This window comes from Trachypithecus francoisi, unplaced genomic scaffold (genome assembly GCF_009764315.1).
Source record: "Trachypithecus francoisi isolate TF-2019V2 unplaced genomic scaffold, Tfra_2.0 Lachesis_group3, whole genome shotgun sequence".
NCBI lineage: Eukaryota > Metazoa > Chordata > Mammalia > Primates > Cercopithecidae > Trachypithecus > Trachypithecus francoisi.
In genome coordinates this window covers 91,998,259-92,017,331 of record NW_022681468.1, presented here as the reverse complement: position 1 = coordinate 92,017,331, position 19,073 = coordinate 91,998,259, and the positions used below count along the sequence as shown (strand labels likewise).

Here is a 19,073-nt window from a genome sequence, read left to right as displayed (position 1 = left end):
GGGAGGCCGAGACAGGTGGATCACTTGAGGTCAGGAGTTCAAGACCAGCCTGACCATCATGGAGAATCCCTGCCTCTACTAAAAATACAAAATTCGTCAGGCGTGGTAGCACAAGTCAGTAATCCCAGCTACTCGGGAGGCTGAGGCAGGAGAATTGCTTAAACCCGGGATGCGGAGTTTACGGTGAGCCAAGATCGCACTGTTACACTCCAGACTGGCCAACAAGAGCAAGACTTTGTCTCAAAAACAAACAAATAATAAACAAAAAAACAAAAAAAAAATTTGCTTCTAATGGATGAGCAAAGAACGTGGTTTCCTGAGATGGAATCTACTCCTGGTGAAGATGCTATGAGCATTGTTCAAATGACAACCAAGAATTTAAGATATTACATAAATGTAGTTGATTAAGCAGTGTGTGGTTTGTGAGAATTGACTCCAATTTTGAAAGAAGTTCTACTATGAGGTAACAAGCTATCCAACAGCATCATATGCTACAGAGAAATATTTTTATGATGAGGCAAACTTCATTTTTTTTAAAGATATAGCCATAGCCACTCTAGCCTCTAGCAACAACAATAACACTGATCTGTCAGCAGCCACGACCATCAAGGCAAGGTTATTACAATTGGGCTATTATAATATTCCAGGCAAGCGATGATGATTTCTGGAAAAGAAGATTATGACTGGGAAAAAGATTACTACCTCCTGAAGTCTCAGATGATTCGCATTTTTTAAGCAAAAATGAACTTTTAATTAATTTATTTTTATTTTTAGTTTTTTGAGGGGGACAGAGTCTTAGCTCACTGCAGCCTCCATCTCCCAGGTTCCAGCAATTCTCCTGCCTCAGCCTCCCCCAAGTAGCTGGGACCACAGGCATGTGCCACCACTTCCGGCTAATTTTTTACTTTTAGTAGAGAAGGGGCTTCACCATATTGGCCAGGCTGGTCTCAAACTCCTGACCTCAAGTTATCCACCTGCCTTGGCCTTCCAAAATACTAGGATTACAGGTGTGAGCCACTGTGTCCAGCATTAATTAGTTTTTAAATTAATTTAATCTCATGTACTTTTTTTAGACACACTGTCATTGCACATGTTAAGTATATACTTAAGTATGTATATAATTATAGTATATACAAAACTTTTGTGTGTACTGGGAAACCAAAAAATTTCTGTGACTTGCTGTTACAATATCTGCTTTATTGTGGTGGCCTGGAACTGAATCTGCAGTCGCCCTGGTGTCTTGTGTTTCTCACGTGCTTCACGAACAGCACGTAGGCCACAGCAGTCGATGTGCAGAGATGTGGATAAGGTAGGGAGAAAATCAAGTTGGAGAAGGAGTCTGGAGCCAGAAAATACAGGGAGTTGAAGGTCCATGTTAAGGATTTTATATTTTATTCTGTGTATATTGGAAGGCATTTGAGGTGGAGGGGAGGGGAGAAACTCCTTACTTTTTACTAGAAACCCTACAATCGTCATCACCATCTTCACTTTCTGATCCTCTTATATTCAGTCACAATTCCGGTTTATGTGACTCATTCAATATCACTCACATTTGTGTATTTCCAGCAACCATCATCTCTTGCCTCAGATATTATAATAGCCCAGTTGTAATAACCTTTTCATTCACTGTTCATTCTGCAGCAAAATGTGATTGTGTTTAAAACCTCTCAATGGCTCTCCACTGCTGAAGTTGACTAGACTGAAGCTGGCATTCTTGCCGGGGCCTATCACCCTGACCACCTCACAGTCCCTTCAATTTCTTCTGTCCCCTGCCTCTTTCTGTGCTTCATCCTATTGACCTTTTTTCTATTTTTCAAAGAAGAAACAATCCTTCTTGTCTCTAGGCCCTTTTCCTTTTGCGTCTTCTTCCTATAATTTTGCTATAATGCATCTCCCAAATATCAGCTTAAATGTCTCTTTCTCAGGAAAATGTCCTGAACTCTCCAGAAAGACCCAGATCCCTGCCCAATACGCTGATAGCACCTTGCACTGCTTCTCCATGAAATTCACGAGAATTGTAATTGATGGATAATTGCTTTCTTATTTGTTTAATGCCTGTCTTCCCTGTAGCACTCTAAGCTTCCCAAGTGCCGGGAATGTCCATCTTTAGCATTGTATTCTTGCCTGCTCCAGAGCCTGAAACATAGCAGCCCTTTGATACATACTTACTATATATTTACCAAATGAATACATCACTCAGTGAATGCACTGTTGGAATCTGATAGGACTTCTGGTGTTAGCACATGGTGGCGGTCAATTTCATGTCCTCTTTCATTTGATCACAATTTCAGTTTACCAAGGGAAAGAAGCTCTTGTATTCCTCACAAAATCTAGCACCATTGAGTAAGCATGGAACTTGGACTTGATGATCCCTTGGAAGAGTCACATCACCTAATTAGACCAATCCTGGCTAGACGTAGAATTGGGTTACTATTGAAAGCACAATGAATGAATGAGGGCCCATCAATTATCCATTTTAGAATCCCCGTTGGCATTCAATACTCCTTGTCCCTCAGTCTCAAAACTTTACCTCTCCTCAGATTTTTCCATCTGACCACTAATTCTCCATCCACATCTTAAATACAGGCATTCTCCAGAAGCTTCTCCTCAGACCCTTCTGTTTCCCTTCCCTCAGGCTATGAAACACTAGCTTTAAATAGGTGTGTGGCCCCCACATTTGTGTGGCAAGTTCCAGCGTGTCTACTGAGGCCCAGAATGTTTCTGCTGACTGTCCTGTGTGGTGTGAAGTTTCATACAGCCACTAGCTTCTCCTCATGGCACCACAGCAAAAATATAAAACAGAACATAGGAACAACAGCTTAGGAGCCTCTTTGACGTGTCTTTATCCTTCTTTGCCTGTGTTCTCTAACTTCTCTCACATCTGTCTCTGTCTTGCTGGTTCCTGGTGATACCTAAAGAAAAGTTCTTTATTTTTTATTTTTTTATTTTTATTTTTTATTTCCGTAGGTTTTTGGGGGAACAGGTGGCATTTCATTACATGAGTAAGTTCTTTAGTGGTGATTTCTGAGATTTTGGTGCTCCCATCACTGGAGCAGCGTACACTGTACCCAATGTGTAGTCTTTTATTCCTCTCCCCACTCCCACCCTTTCCCCCAAGGCCCCAAAGTCCATTGTATCATTCTTATGCCTTTGCATCTTCATAGCTTAGTGAGAACATATGATGTTTGCTTTTCCATTCCTCGGTTACTTCACTTAGAATATGGATCTCTGATTTCATCCAGGTTGTTGCAAATGCCACTATTTTGTTCCTTTTTATGACTGAATAGTATTACATGGTACATGTATAACACAATTTCTTTATCCACTCATTGATTGATGGACATTTGGGTTGGTTTCATGTTTTTGCAATTGCAAATTGTGCTGCAATAAACATGCATGAGCAAGTATCTTTTTCGTAAATGACTTCTTTTCCTCTGGGTAGATAGCCAGGGTGGAATTGCTGGATCAAATTGTAGTTCTACTTTTAGTTCCGTAAGGAATCTCCACACTGTTTTTCATAGTGGTTGTACTAGTTCACATTCCCACCAAGGGTGTAAAAGTGCTCCATTTTCACCACATCCTTGCCAACATCCATTATTTTTTATTTTTTTATTATGGCCATTCTTGCAGGAGTAAGGTGATATCACATTGTGGTTTTGATTTGCATTTCCCTGATAGTTCATGATGTTGAGCATTTTTTCATGTTTTTTGGTCATTTGTATATCTTGTTTTGAGAATTATCTATTCACATTCTTAGCCTCCCCCGCCCCCCCCTTTTTTTTTTTTGGATGAGATTTTTTTTTTTCTTGCTAATTTGTTTGAGTTCCTTGTAGATTCTGGATATTAGTTCCTTGCTGGGTGTTTCATATGATAGCTCTGAGGCTCCTTAGATAGGCCCTGGACAGATTTGCCTGCTTCCTGTAGCTTTTCTCCCCAAATGGTCTTTAAAAGCTCCTTCTAGTTTAAGTTTCCTATAGTGCAGTTCTACTTCTAGGAAGACTTTCTTTGGAAATAGCAATGAGAATCCTTGCTAACATTATTGAATCCTTACTGCTTGGCACAATTCTAAGATCTTCGCATAATTTAAATGGTCAAACGCAACAACCCCATCAAGGAGATTGTAATGTTATTATGTGCAATTAAAAGTGAGGAAACCACATTTAGTTTAAGTACTGGCCCAAGGTCATGCAATTTCTAAGTGTCAGGGTTAAGATTTAAGCCTGTGTGTTGTGGCTCTAGCATCATGCACCAGTCATAAATCAGCCCACCTATGTTCTGGTGATTCATTCAAAATCCTTCAATAGCTGCCCATTCCCCAACATATTAAGTATAGACTTCAGGACTCTTCGTACAAGGATTCCTGCCCACAATTTCCCGCCCCCACCTTTTAAGTGAACACTGCAGTCTAGACAGAGTGGGCTACTCAGGGGTCCCTAAAGATGCCTCACTGCTTTCGAGTAATGATCTTTCCACATTCTAAGACCCACTCCTCAGCATCTGTCTCCCTATCTAAATTCTATTTATCTTTCCAAGTCAAATAAACTGCAATGGTATCTTAGATGCTTTCCCAATTTTCCCTACCATTCTTTGCCTTAGTCAAGCCCTTTTAAAATTATTAAATTTTAATAAATGATTCTAAATTATTAAAACAAACACCTTTTCCACCTTGCAGGATCTCCCTCACTGTGTACTACGATCCCTGAATTGGGGGCAGAGCTATTTTTGTTTTTGCAAACAAGGCCCAGCATAGTTCTTTATTACACAGAGAACTATGTCTGGCATTAAATGAATTCCTTGAATTTCATCCATCACATAGATGCAGTGTGGGTCACAAATGCTGTTCCATTAATGCATGGGGCTATAGTACTATCCCTTCCTCTCCTCCCCAATGCCAACTTCAAACATATTTTTATAAAGACATATCTTCCATGTTTATTTCAACACTGTTCACAATAGCCAAGATATGGAAACAATCTGTGTCCATCAACAGATGAATGGATAAAGAAAATATGCTACATATACACAATGAAGTACTATTCAATTGTTAAACAGAATGAGATCCTGTCATTTTCAACAACATGGATGGAACTAGAGGTCATTATGTTAAGTGAATAAGCCAGATGCAGAAATATAGACTTTACATGCTCTCACTCATTGTGGGAGCTAAAAATTAAAGCAACTAAACTCGTCGAGACAGAGAGTAGAAAGATAGTTACCAGAGGCTGGGAAGGGTAGTGGGGTAGGGGGCAAGGAGTAGGAATGGTTAACAGGTACAAAAACGTAGATAGAAGCAATAAGAACTAGTACTTGGTAGCATAACAGGATGACTATAGTAAACAATAATTTATTGTACATTTTTAAATAACCAAATGAGTATAATTGGAGTGTTTGTAATACAAAGAGTAGATAAATGCCTTAGGCAATGGATACCTCATTTATCCTGATGTGATTATTAAGCATCATATTCATGTATCAATGTGATGATTAAGCATTGTATTCCTGTATCAAAATATCTCGTGTATCCCACAAATATATATACCTACTATGTACCCGTCAAAATTAAAAATTAAAAAAAGTCATTATGTAGCCTCTGAGGAACATGATTTGCAAGACATTATTTTGGTTTCATAAACTTTTAGGAGTCAAATGGTTTACTAAATTGGTGTGCAGATGATTACTTGTGTCAAAAATGATGCCTGATATTGAGAATTACACATATTGAATGAAATACACCAGATTCTAATGAACATGAAATTACTTTCACGGTATAAATAAGCCTTCTTCCTCACCGTTAAAATCTTGACCTTATGCAATAAAACAATAAGTGCTTCAAGGAGAGAATGAAATGTGAGTGATAGGGACTTTTTAAAATGCACTGTCTTGCTTTACACATTAAGACTTAAAGAGATATGAAGTGATGCAAGCGAAAAACTTGTTTGGTGAAGAGGTTCAGAATTCTGAAAAATGACTTGTTGCTGTGCAGAAAGGTCCTATAATTCATGAGCACATTTCAGCACCTAATGCAGTTTGTGATACTTTATAATCCTTACACATTCCATAGTCCCAGTTCTCTGAAGGTTAGACCTAAGGGATACACTTCAGAAAAGTTACATAAACAACTGTGAACCTTAGGCAGGCAAAATGTACACTTTGAACATGTTGAAACTCTCCATATTAAGTCAGTTTAGCACTTTGATTAAAGAGTTTAATCAATCACCATCCTAAGCTGTTTATTAATCACTTTATCAAGCAGTTGATGCATTGCCGGTTTTAATAGAATCCATTTATTTTGATTTCTACCTACTTCATCTTTCCAAAGGGCTTTTCGAATCAGCTGTGATAAAAGGGAGAGGGAGAGGGAGAAGGCGAGAAAAAGAGAGTAGGAGAGGGTGGTTGCATCTAAAACCCGGCCAGAAATCTCTAACTGCACCTAAGCATTCTTCATTATCAACACCCTACGACGACTTGGCCAATTTATTACCAGTAAAAAAAACGCTCTGGGGAGTGAATGTTTGGGTGAACCACACGGTTTAGCTCAGATAAACACAGGCCATTCGTTTGCTTTCACATCTGACACCCTCATGATATACGATCCTAATAAGATTAATCTCCACCCACCCCTCCAAGTCCCTCTTTGTTCCAACTTATTTGTGATCTTCCACTTTTCTTCATGGACATTTTCCCCACCTTGGGTTATAATTTGTGGTTAGAGTTAAAGCCCTTGTTTCCTCACTACAAGGAAAACAAGATTTGTGGGAAGAAAACATTTGTTATGTGGCTTAAATTTTACTCAGAGGCTTTTACGTTCCTATGCCTTTAGCATAAAAGGAAGTGAGTCTTGGAAGACGTCCATGCAGCCAAACACATCAAGTCTGAAAGCTGGATCGTAAACACGGTGTGAGCCTGACGGTGTCCTGAGCATCACTCCCATTCTCCCTTGCTATTCTTCTCTACCACTGCCAGGAGTTTAGAGGGGATAATGGTTATCTGCATTTCCTTTTATTCTATTCTTATTGGTTGAGTTCATAGAGATGACAAATATCACACAGATAAATATTTTAACTGTGTATTTTATCTGTCTCTAGTTAAAAAAATTCAAAAACTTCTTCCTCCATATATTCCCCATGAGGAAAATGATGTTACGGGTGGCATTATCTTTTAAGGTTAGTATCATGGGCAGGGAGAAATAATTAAACATTTGTGTGCATCTTTGTATGTCACTGCCTATGGTAGATATTTCCTGTATATTGTTCCACATAGTTTTGATAATAGCTCCAAGCACTATAATTTCTGTGTGTAGGAGCAGTGTTTTCCAAAATAGTAGTCACTAGACGTGTAGCTACTGAAGATTTGAAATGTAGCTGATTCAAATTTAGATGTGATCTCATAGAGGATTGTTTTAGGTCATTCTTGCAGTGCTATAAAGAAATACTTGAGACTGGGTAATTTATCAAAAAGAGGTTTAATTGGCTTCTGGCTCCTCTGGCTGTACAGGGAGCATAGTGGCATCTGTTTCTCGGGAGGCCTCAGGGAGCTTCCAATCATGGCAGAAGGCAAAGAGGGAGCAGGCACATCACGTGGAGAAAGCAGGACAGAAGAAGGGAGATGCCATGTATTTTAAACAGCCGGATCTTGTCCAAAGTCACTCACTATCAAGAGGACAGCGCCATGGGGATGGCACTAAACCACTCATGAGAAATCCATCCTCGTGATCCAATCAACTCCCAGCAGGCCCCAACTCCAATTCGAGTGATTATAGCTCAACCTGAGATTTGGATAGGGACGCAGATCCAAACTATATCAAGGATGAAGGATGCAGATTTGATTTAAAACCCTAGGAATGACCCCATCATACAGAAAATCTTAATGGAGGAGATTAGGTAGATCATGTAAGCTCTTTCACATCATCTTTTTTTTTTTTTTTTTTTGTCATAAAAACTAGGAGAGTAAGACGTTCTTACTTTTATTGAGCAGACACTACACTAGGTGGCAGGGGTTTGGAGACAAGCAGAACAGTCCCTGCTTTCAAGTGGCTACAGTCCAATTGAGGGAAGACCAAAACAAAATTGCTATTTAAAATGATAAAGCAATACACAAGGCATAATGGTACCAGAGAAGAGGGAACCAAACTTTCTGGAGGTGGAGTATAAGAAGATGGGAAGAGGTCAAGGGTTTTCTTTTCTTTTTTTTTTTTTTATTATACTTTAAGTTCTAGGGTACATGTGCATAATGTGCAGGTTTGTTACATCTGTATACTTGTGCCATGATGGTGTGCTGCACCCATCAACTCGTCAGCACCCATCAACTCATCAGCACCCATCAACTCATCACTTACATCAGGTATAACTCCCAATGCCATCCCTCCCCCCTCCCCCCTCTCCATAATAGGCCCCGGTGTGTGATGTTCCCCTTCCAGAGTCCAAGTGATCTCATTGTTCAATTCCCACCTATGAATGAGAACATGTGGTGTTTGGTTTTCTGTTCTTGCAATAGTTTGCTGAGAATGATGGTTTCCAGCTGCATCCATGTCCCTACAAAGGACACGAACTCATCCTTTTTTATGGCTGCATAGTATTCCATGGTGTATATATGCCACATTTTCTTAATCCAGTCTGTCACTGATGGACATTTGGGTTGATTCCAAGTCTTTGCTATTGTGAATAGTGCCGCAATAAACATACGTGTGCATGTGTCTTTATAGCAGCATGATTTATAATCCTTTGGGTATATACCCAGTAATGGGATGGCTGGGTCACATGGTATTTCTAGTTCTAGATCCTTGAGGAATTGCCATAGTGTTTTCCACAATGGTTGAACCAGTTTACAATCCCACCAACAGTGTAAAAGTGTTCGTATTTCTCCACATCCTCTCCAGCAGTTGTTGTTTCCTGACTTTTTAATGATTGCCATTCTAACAGGTGTGAGATGGTATCTCATTGTGGTTTTGATTTGCATTTCTCTGATGACCAGTGATGAGTTTTCTAGTGTAGGGTATCCCTAACCCAAGGGGTAAAAGATCCATTTGAAGAATTCCTTGCACATTACTCTGTAGACCCGGGGAGGGAGTTGGGGGCTTGCAGGTGGGACAAAATTAGAGAGAGAAGGAGAGCTATTCCAGGTAGGGGCACAGCTTAGGCAGAGACATGCAAGTAGGGAACCAGCATGGAATATAAAGGGAATGACAGAAAACAGAGGTAGAAATTAGGAGAGGCTTCCTTTTGGGAAGTTCTGAGTGCTATGTGAAGGATTTTACCCTTTATTCTGTCCCTTAGGAGAAAGCATTGTCAGGTTATAAATGGAGTCATGTGATCAGATTTGTATTTAAGATCTATCATTCTGGTGGCAATATATAGAGGATGGTAATAGTTCATGTGAGAAAGGACAGGGAATTGGAAAGAAGCTCCAGATTCAAGACATAGTCACAAAGTGAAGTCAGCAGAAACTAGCCATGGATTGGCTATGGGGATCCACAGTAGGCTGTCTGTTTTGAGAGACTGAGTTTGTGATCAGGTAAGTGGAAGCAGGCTTAGGGGAAATATGGGGCTTTCAGTTTTTGCTGAATTTGAATTGCTTGTGGACAGTCGGTTTGGCAGAATCAGTTGGCGGCTGGTTATTTCACTCTGCAGATTGAGGGCCAGTCTTGAGCTGGCAATGGCAATACCAGAGTCAGTCATGCATTGAAGGCTCATGAAGCTCTGGGACAGGTGGGAACATTGCCCAAGCGGAGGAGAGGTCAAGAGCCACAGCCTGGGAGAGGCTGACTAATAGTGTCCCTAGCAGCTGAGAGCTCTGGCCAGATGACAGCTAAGTTGGATCTGTTGGCTTTGGCAAGAAGGAGATCATTAAGTATTGGAATGCAGATCATTCATGAGTCACCAGAAGTGGGCAAGTGGAGAACTTGAAAGAAGTTCAGTTGAGAAGGGCACAGAAGAGACTGATAGCATCTAGCAAGAAGCACAGCATCAGTGAGATTTTTTTTTTTGAGACAGAGTCTCACTCTGTCGCCCAGGCTGGAGTGCAGTGGTGTGATCTTGGCTCACTGCAAGCCTCACCTATCGGGTTCACACCATTCTCCTGCCTCAGCATCCCGAGTAGCTGGGACTACAGGAGCCCGCCATCACTCCCAGCTAATTCTTTGTTTTTGTATTTTTAGTAGGGACGAGATTTCACCCTGTTAGCCAGGATGGTCTCCATCTCCTGACCTTGTGATCCGCCTGCCCTGGCGTCCCAAAGTGCTGGGATTACAGGCGTCAGCCACCACGTCCGGCCGAGTCAAGGGAGATTTTTAAAAATATATTTATTTTTAATAAGACAGAGGCCTAAGAAAGTCTTTAAGACAAAGGGTAAGAGCCAGGAGGTGACTTCTAACGAACTTAGCCCCTGTAGGTAAAAAGTAAAAAAAAAAAAAAAAAAGGTCAAAGTCTAAGGCCCAAGTTGGAGGTTTGATTTTGAACAGGCAGGTCCCAATGGCTGACTCTGAGTTAAGGGAGCTGGGGTGGATGTAGTTATAAATGTGCGTTTGTAGCCAGCACAGAAGATTGTTGACAAAGGAAGTAAGATTGTCCACTGTGAGGTGATGGGGCTTGATGATACTAGGGAAGGTATGCACTGGACAATAGGAGCAAAGGAGTAGTAACTGATCAAAAACAAGTTAAAGAGTTGGTGAGCAATGCTGAGTGGTTGAGTGGTTGTCCAAGGAGCTCAGGCATGCAGCTATAGGAGCAATGAGGGCAGAATATAGCATGGCTTCGGCTTGGCATTTGGCTGGCTCACTTGAGTTGAAAGTTGTGGTTACAGGAGAATAAAAGGGGCTGGTGAAAGAGTGAGTTAAATGGCCATCATGGGATCCAAGCTGGGCTGGGAAAGAGGAGGAGCCAAACAGTAATGGATTGAGGTAACTGGAGGGATTGAGGGATAGGGTGCTCCCATGAGTTTAAAGAACAAGCATTGTTGATTTATTTAAATTCCCTTGATTGATTACTCCTAGTTTTCTAAAGAAGAAATCAAGGCATAAAGTGCTACATCTGAAAGAGAGTAGCACTAAGTTGTGGCCATTCTGAGTTTAGGGATTATGACATTTGCATTTTTATATACCTAGTGAAACAAATAGGTATTAAAGAAATATGAATGCAGCAGAATATAGACCTGCATCTTTAGAAGCTAGCCTACAAGTTTATACTGGCCACACTGTTAGAGACAGAAATGAGAAATTTGCACAGAAAGTGAAAATGCTATGGTAATTTATTATATTACCTAAATGTCACATGAATCAATTATTGTCTTCTAATACCTTAGATTTGACCTCTGCTACTTATAGGACTTCGGTCAGGCAATTGACCTCTGAGAGACCTTCCAGGACCCTCAGAAGGAAAGAGACAGTTTGGTTTTTATGGCCTTGTGGTGTATGGAGATGGTTACCATAGCTCCCATTGTTTTAGAGCAGTTCTTAGAGTGGACGATAGTAACTGAGTCTGATTGATACTTGTATACCAGTAGCTACCTCTGGCTATTGTGCACAGGAAGTGTTCAATAAATATTTTTCAAACAAAAGAACGAAGGAGCATAAAAGGGAAGAATTAAAATAGGTAATATATGAGAGTTCTTCCTGCTCAGGTCTCTCTGATGGGTTTTCATGGATTCCTCAAATGCTTCTGTCATAGATCATAAAGATCATGTTGGTTCTCTTCAATCTGGCCACCCTAACTTGTGGATTGCTGAGAAATCCCCAAAACCCTTAGGGATGGGATGTTAACCCTAGAAGACTTGATACCGTTCTCTCCAACTTACTGTTTTTCTCTCTATATTTTTGGTAAGCCTCTAGCCCATTTCTGCCAAAATCTATTCCCTGGTCAATAAGTTTTATTCTTCTTCCCTACAAAGATCACACTCAGTCTCATACCAAGAGACACAACCCATAGTCTTATCCAGTTTTGCATCCTGCATCCAATATGTCCAAGACACACATTCTTCTCTATTAGGTCTGGAAATAGCTCCCATGGACTAGTGATATATGAATTAAAAAGAAAAGCAACCTGATTCCCTCCCCTATATGCTCATCCTAAAACACAGAAAAGGAAAAGCAGGGCACAGCAATCATGAGTCCATAACATCCCTGAAATCCCACACATTGGACAAACAATGTGAGGATTCCTTAAGCTTGGGCAAAGGACTTCTTTGTTTAGGCTCGGTTCTGCTGTCTGGGAGTAGCTCCTTGGCCTCAGGAATTGATTTCATGAGTCCTGCTCCAACCTATGGAAACCTCCTATTCTCCTCCTAGGTCACATCAGGGTATTGAGGAAGTTTGCTTCTTTGAGGGCAACCCTGTTTTTGTAGTCTACTTTCAACCCAAGGATGGTTCTAGGGCTGTCAAACAACTCCAATCTCTTAGGCTAGTTTTGTGGTTTCTTTGGCAACAAAATTCATTTAGAAACTCAGTGGGACTCTGATGTATTTGTTTCTCATTTAGTTATGTGCGTCAAAAGCCACACCCAAAGCTCTTTCTGGATTTTGTGCCATTTACATTTTATGTTTTTGTCCTAGTTCTTAAAAGTTTCTCTTAATTTACTGATGGGTTCCTTGAGTGGGAAGACCACACCCTTCATTTGATCTGTTTTCAAGGTTGAGACAACTGTTCAACTGGGAAATATCACCTGGTCTTTGTCCCAGTAAGACTGTCATAATTCCACAGTTTACTCTTCATGGTGTAGAAATAGTTGTATTTTCCTGCAAGTCTCCATATATTTGAACTGTATTCTAATCATTTCTGCTTATAAAGCCATCAATGAGTTCAGCTCTTTCATCAATTATCTTGCCAAATGCAACCAGTAACAACCAACAAAGTGCATCACATTTTGCTTTCCAACATCTTTCCCTAGTGTAACAAACTCAGTAAGCATGTGATTTACCTTCCAAGTTATAGCAGCTAGTGGTTTTACAGAATATTTTGCCACTACCTGACATGGATTTCCAGCCAATCATATCTCTTTCTTTACCAACTTACTCCTAAGACAATGTGATAAAATTGAAATGTTTTGACAGTTCTCAAGTTAAAACTGTCATATTCTATACTAAGGAGAGCTATAGTAGTTCCCCCTTATCCATGGTTTTGCTTTCTGAGATTTTGATTACCCACAGTCAACTATGGTACAAAACTATTAAATGGAAAATTCTAGAAATAAACAACTCTTAAGTTTTAAACTGCATGCCATTTTGAGTAGTGTGATGAACACTCATGCCATCCCACTCCATGAACTCTCACGTCATCCTACTCCATCCCACCTAGGACATGAATCATCCAGCATATCCAGGCCATATATACTTACTGCCCCTTAGTCTTCAACATTGTCTGATCCTGATATCCTACCATCAACATCGTCATGGCTTAATGATCCAAGATCACCTGAAGCAGATGGTCCTCTTTCTCATCTATCAGCAGAAGGTCAATAGTAGCCTAATACTATCCATAATGCCTATGTCATTTACCTCACTTCATCTCTTCACATAGACTTTTATCATCCCATGTTATCACAAGAAGAAGGGTGAGTGCAGTACAACAAGTTATTTTGAAAGTGAGAGAGAGACCACATTCACAGAGCTTTTATTACAGTATATTGTTATAATTGTTTTATTTTATAAGAAAAAAATTATTTTTATTTTATTTTACTTATTTCATTTTATTTTTATTAGAACAATTTTATTTTGTTAGAACAATTTTATTTGTTCATCTCTTACTGTCCCTAATTTATAAATTAAGCTTTATCATAGGTATGCATTATAGAAAAAAAAAAACATAGAAGGTTCTTTACTATCTGTGGTTTCAGGTATTCACTAGTGGTCTTGAAATGTATTCCCCACTGATAAGCAGGACTACTGTATTCAAAATCTGAAAATTCAGTAAATTCAAAGAGTAAATGCTGATTACTTGCTTATATTACTGTCTAATATGATTAGTAGTGAAGAGGATATTTTCTCCAGGTAGTTATTCAGAGACTCTAAGCTGCTTCTATCTTGTAATTCTGCCATTGTCAAACTAATTGCTGTCAAGGCCTGCATGGAAAAGAAAAATTCATGATGGAGGATCCCAGGTGTGCTGACATCAGGACGTTAACATCACTTTCAGTCTAATGTCAGTGGCTAGAACTCTATCACATGGTTCCAATCTAAACCCAAGGGAATCTGGGAAAAGAAGTTTAAGTTGTATGTCCAGGAAGAGGAAACCAGCTTTCTAGTAATTCTTTGCCATACAGTTTCTTCTTTATCTTAAAATGAGTATACCTGGCCGGGGGAAGTGGCTCACGGCCTGTAATCCCAGCACTTTGGGAGGCCAAGGTGGGTGGATCACGAGGTCAGGAGATCGAGATCATCCTGGTTAACATGGTGAAACCCCGTCTCTACTAAAAATACAAAAAAAAAAAAAAAAAAATTAGCCAGGCATAGTGGTGGATGTCTGTAGTCCCAGCTACTTGGGAGGCTGAGGCAGGAGATGGAGTGAACCCAGGAGGTAGAGCTTGCAGTGAGCTGAGATTGTGCTACTGCTCTCCAGCCTAGGCAACAGAGCAAGACTCCATCTCAAAAAAAAAAAAAAAAGTGTAACTGCCACTAAAAGAACCAAAAGAAGTTATAAAGGTAAAAATTTCCTATTATTTACTTCCTATAAGTAAATAGTACACCTTATACTTCTTTTTTTTTTTTTTTTTTTATTATACTTTAAGTTCTAGGGTACATGTGCATGACGTTTATATCATGTATAACTCCCCAATGCAATCCCTCCCTCCTCCCCCCTCCCCATGATAGGCCCCAGTGTGTGATGTTCCCCTTCCGAGTCCAAGTGATCTCATTGTTCAGTTCCACCTATGAGTGAGAACATGCGGTGTTTGGTTTTCTCTTCTTGTGATAGTTTGCTAAGAATGATGGTTTCCAGCTGCATCCATGTCCCTACAAAGGACGCAAACTCATCCTTTTTGATGGCTGCATAGTATTCCATGGTGTATATGTGCCACATTTTCTTAATCCAGTCTGTCACAGATGGACATTTGGGTTGATTCCAAGTCTTTGCTATTGTGAATAGTGCCGCAATAAACAAACGTGTGCATGTGTCTTTGTAGTAGAGTAATTTATAATCCTTTGGGTATATACCCAGTAGTGGGATGGCTGGGTCATATGGTACATCTAGTTCTAGATCCTTGAGGAATCGCCATACTGTTTTCCATAATGGTTGAACTAGTTTACAATCCCACCAACAGTGTAAAAGTGTTCCTATTTCTCCACATCCTCTCCACACCTGTTGTTTCCTGACTTCTTAATGATTGCCATTCTAACTGGTGTGAGATGGTATCTCATTGTGGTTTTGATTTGCATTTCTCTGATGGCGAGTGATGATGAGCATTTTTTCATGTGTCTGTTGGCTGTATGGATGTCTTCTTTTGAGAAATGTCTGTTCATATCCTTTCCCCACTTTTGATGGGGTTGTTTGCTTTTTTCTTGTATATTTGTTGAGATCTTGGTAGATTCTGGATATTAGCCCTTTGTCAGATGAGTAGGTTGCAAAAATTTTTCCCATTCTGTAGGTTGCCTGTTCACTCTGATGGTAGTTTCTTTGCTGTGCAAAAGCTCTTTAGTTTAATGAGATCCCATTTGTCAATTTTTGCTTTTGCTGCCGTTGCTTTTGGTGTTTTAGACATGAAGTCCTTGCCCATGCCTATGTCCTGAATGGTACTACCTAGATTTTCTTCTAGGGTTTTTATGGTATTAGGTCTAACATTTAAGTCTCTAATCCATCTTGAATTAATTTTCGTATAAGGGGTAAGGAAAGGATCCAGTTTCAGCTTTCTACTTATGGCTAGCCAATTTTCCCAGCACCATTTATTAAATAGGGAATCCTTTCCCCATTTCTTGTTTCTCTCAGGTTGTCAAAGATCAGATGGCTGTAGATGTGTGGTATTATTTCTGAGGACTCTGTTCTGTTCCATTGGTCTATATCTCTGTTGTGGTACCAGTACCATGCTGTTTTGGTTACTGTAGCCTTGTAGTATAGTTTGAAGTCAGGTAGCGTGACGCCTCCAGCTTTGTCCTTTTGACTTAGGATTGTCTTGGCAATGCGGGCTCTTTTTTGGTTCCATATGAACTTTAAAGCCGTTTTTTCCAATTCTGTGAAGAAAGTCATTGGTAGCTTGATGGGGATGGCATTGAATCTATAAATCACCTTGGGCAGTATGGCCATTTTCACGATATTGATTCTTCCTATCCATGAGCATGGTATGTTCTTCCATTTGTTTGTGTCCTCTTTGATTTCACTGAGCAGTGGTTTGTAGTTCTCCTTGAAGAGGTCCTTTACATCCCTGTAAGCTGGATTCCTAGGTATTTGATTCTCTTTGAAGCAATTGTGAATGGAAGTTGATTCCTGATTTGGCTCTCTGCTTGTCTGTTACTGGTGTATAAGAATGCTTGTGATTTTTGCACATTAATTTTGTATCCTGAGACTTTGCTGAAGTTGCTTATCAGCTTAAGCAGATTTTGGGCTGAGACAATGGGGTTTTCTAAATATACAATCATGTCATCTGCAAACAGGGACAATTTGACTTCTTCTTTTCCTAACTGGATACCCTTGATTTCTGCGCGCGGCCGGGCGCTTGGCGCCAGAAGCGAGACCCCCTCGGGGCTCGCCCCCCCGCCTCACCGGGTCAGTGAAAAAACGATCAGAGTAGTGGTATTTCACCGGCGGCCCGCAAGGCCAGCGGACCCCGCCCCGCCCCCTCGCGGGGACGGGGGGGGGGGGGGGGGGCGCCGGGGGCCTCCCACTTATTCTACACCTCTCATGTCTCTTCACCGTGCCAGACTAGAGTCAAGCTCAACAGGGCCTTCTTTCCCCGCTGATTCCGCCAAGCCCGTTCCCTTGGCTGTGGTTTCGCTGGATAGTAGGTAGGGACAGTGGGAATCTCGTTCATCCATTCATGCGCGTCACTAATTAGATGACGAGGCATTTGGCTACCTTAAGAGAGTCATAGTTACTCCCGCCGTTTACCCGCGCTTCATTGAATTTCTTCACTTTGACATTCAGAGCACTGGGCAGAAATCACATCGCGTCAACACCCGCCGCGGGCCTTCGCGCCTTATACTTCTTATAAGATACCAAATAATTTGGTTTCCTTCCTAAACTATCTCAAACATTATTTGGTAGCTTAGGGATTCACCAAACTTTTACTTTTGACAATGCTGAGCTAAGAGTTGAACATTTTAAAAAGATGAACACTTCTGTAATTTTGCAGTCAAGTACTTTTCTTTTTATTTGAAATCCTATAGAAGATGAGAATATTGCATTGTTATAGAGATTATAACAATCTTCAGATTATTCACTTATTTCTTTACTCATTTAACAAATGTTTGTCAAGTATTTAAAAATGTGGCAGTCTTTATGCTAAATGCATACACTATATTCTTCTTATTAGATTTGAGTTCTTTAGACTGCATACATTCATTGGGCCCTAATATATGTTAGGAACTGGGGAAACAAAGATAAATGTCAAGTTCATGTCTTCAAAGGACCCACTGTAGGCATGTGATAGTCAGATAAGCCAGGGTTTCCATTGAGTTGTAAGTGCTATGACAGAGCCATATCCTAGAGGCACAGCCTGGAAGAGTTGTGGGAGCATAAAAAAGTCTGAAGTCTGTGACAAGTAAACCAAGCCTTGATGAGGAAGTAATTGTTAATGGAGAAAGAAGGCAGGAGGATCACTTGAAGCCAGGAGTTCAAGACCACCCTGGGCAACATAGCAAGATCCCATCTCTACCAAAAAAAATATAATAAAATTGCTAGATGAGGTGGTGTGCACCTGTACTCCCAGCCAGTCAGGGTGCCGAGGCAGGAGAATGGCTTGAGAGCAGGAGTTGCAGACTGCAGGGACCTATGATCTTACCAGTGCATTCCACATTCCAGCCTGGGCAACAAGGCAACAGGGCAACAGAGCAAGATCCTATACGTCTCTCTCAAAAAAAAAAAAAAAAAAAGAAAGAAAGAAAGAAAAAGAAAGAAGGAGAAGAAAGGAATTTCAGAAAGAGAAAGCTATGTATTTAAGGCACAAAGGTGAAACAGAGAGAAGAAAGGTGAAGCAGAGACTGACCAGAGGGCAGGACATGGGTGACAAAGTGAGATCCCTCGAAGGGTTGCCAAATTATTAGCTGCACAGAGATGCGGCACTCAGGTCTCGAGGATCCACAGTGTCCAGTTAAGAATTTGAGACTTGAGTCTGAAGGTCAAGGGGCTATAAGGGGGCTAATAAGGTCAGAGCTATAGAGAACTTTGCCATTAAAATGATATTAAGGAAGATAACAAAGTAGCAGATATCTAGTGAGATCTCACTGCATGCCAGGCATTGTTACAAGTGCATCACATAGAGTAAATTACAGACTTTTCACAATAGCTTTTGGAAGATGGGACCTCTCTTGTATTGATTTTGTAGATGTGGAACTGAAGTTCAAAGAGTTTCTGTGATTCAACCAAGCTCACAGCTCACAAGAATTGGTGGTAACAGTAATGACCACATAAGAATACCAGCAAATGATTTATGAGAGCTACCAGTTACATATCATCGATATACTGGAGTGTGTATGTGTGTGTGTGTGTGTCTTTCTGCTTAAGGAAACTGATGATTCATGAGTTAGTTAGCTTCCCCACAGCCCTAAGGGTCTCACAACCCCAGGTGATATAGAAGGGATATCAACTAAGGCCCATGTCACTGCAAAGCTCAGTTACATACATCTCCTCTCCACCTTCAAGCTTGTAGTGGCAGAAAAAGGGACAGACTAAAACTTGAGAGGTCTTCCTCCTTCCAGTCTGTCTAAGCAGCCACCATCGACCTGAGCTCCAGCCAGTTAACTTATCTGGGCCTCCTTTGGTCTCACTATAATTCAAGGGTGTTAAACAAAATCTGTTGCAAATTCCTTCCAGTTGTACACTATTCCCTGCTAGCTTTGGAAGCTCCAGCTTGCAAGGAGAAAGGCTGGTAGTTGACATGTACATATGGCCAGGGAGGAAAGTGGAAGGCCAGCCAAAAACGCCAGTGGTCGTCTTACCTTTG

The 19,073-nt window shown here is 40.6% G+C and overlaps 1 long non-coding RNA gene across 1 annotated transcript; it reads right to left on the bottom strand.

The window, feature by feature from the left end:
• Positions 1-551: 551 nt before the first annotated feature.
• On the bottom strand, positions 552-17,104 carry LOC117070154. The gene is made up of 3 exons (XR_004431795.1): positions 16,648-17,104; positions 11,962-11,969; positions 552-563 (listed from the first exon to the last, which is right to left on the bottom strand). It is a non-coding gene; the product is annotated as an uncharacterized LOC117070154 (long non-coding RNA).
• Positions 17,105-19,073: the final 1,969 nt, after the last annotated feature.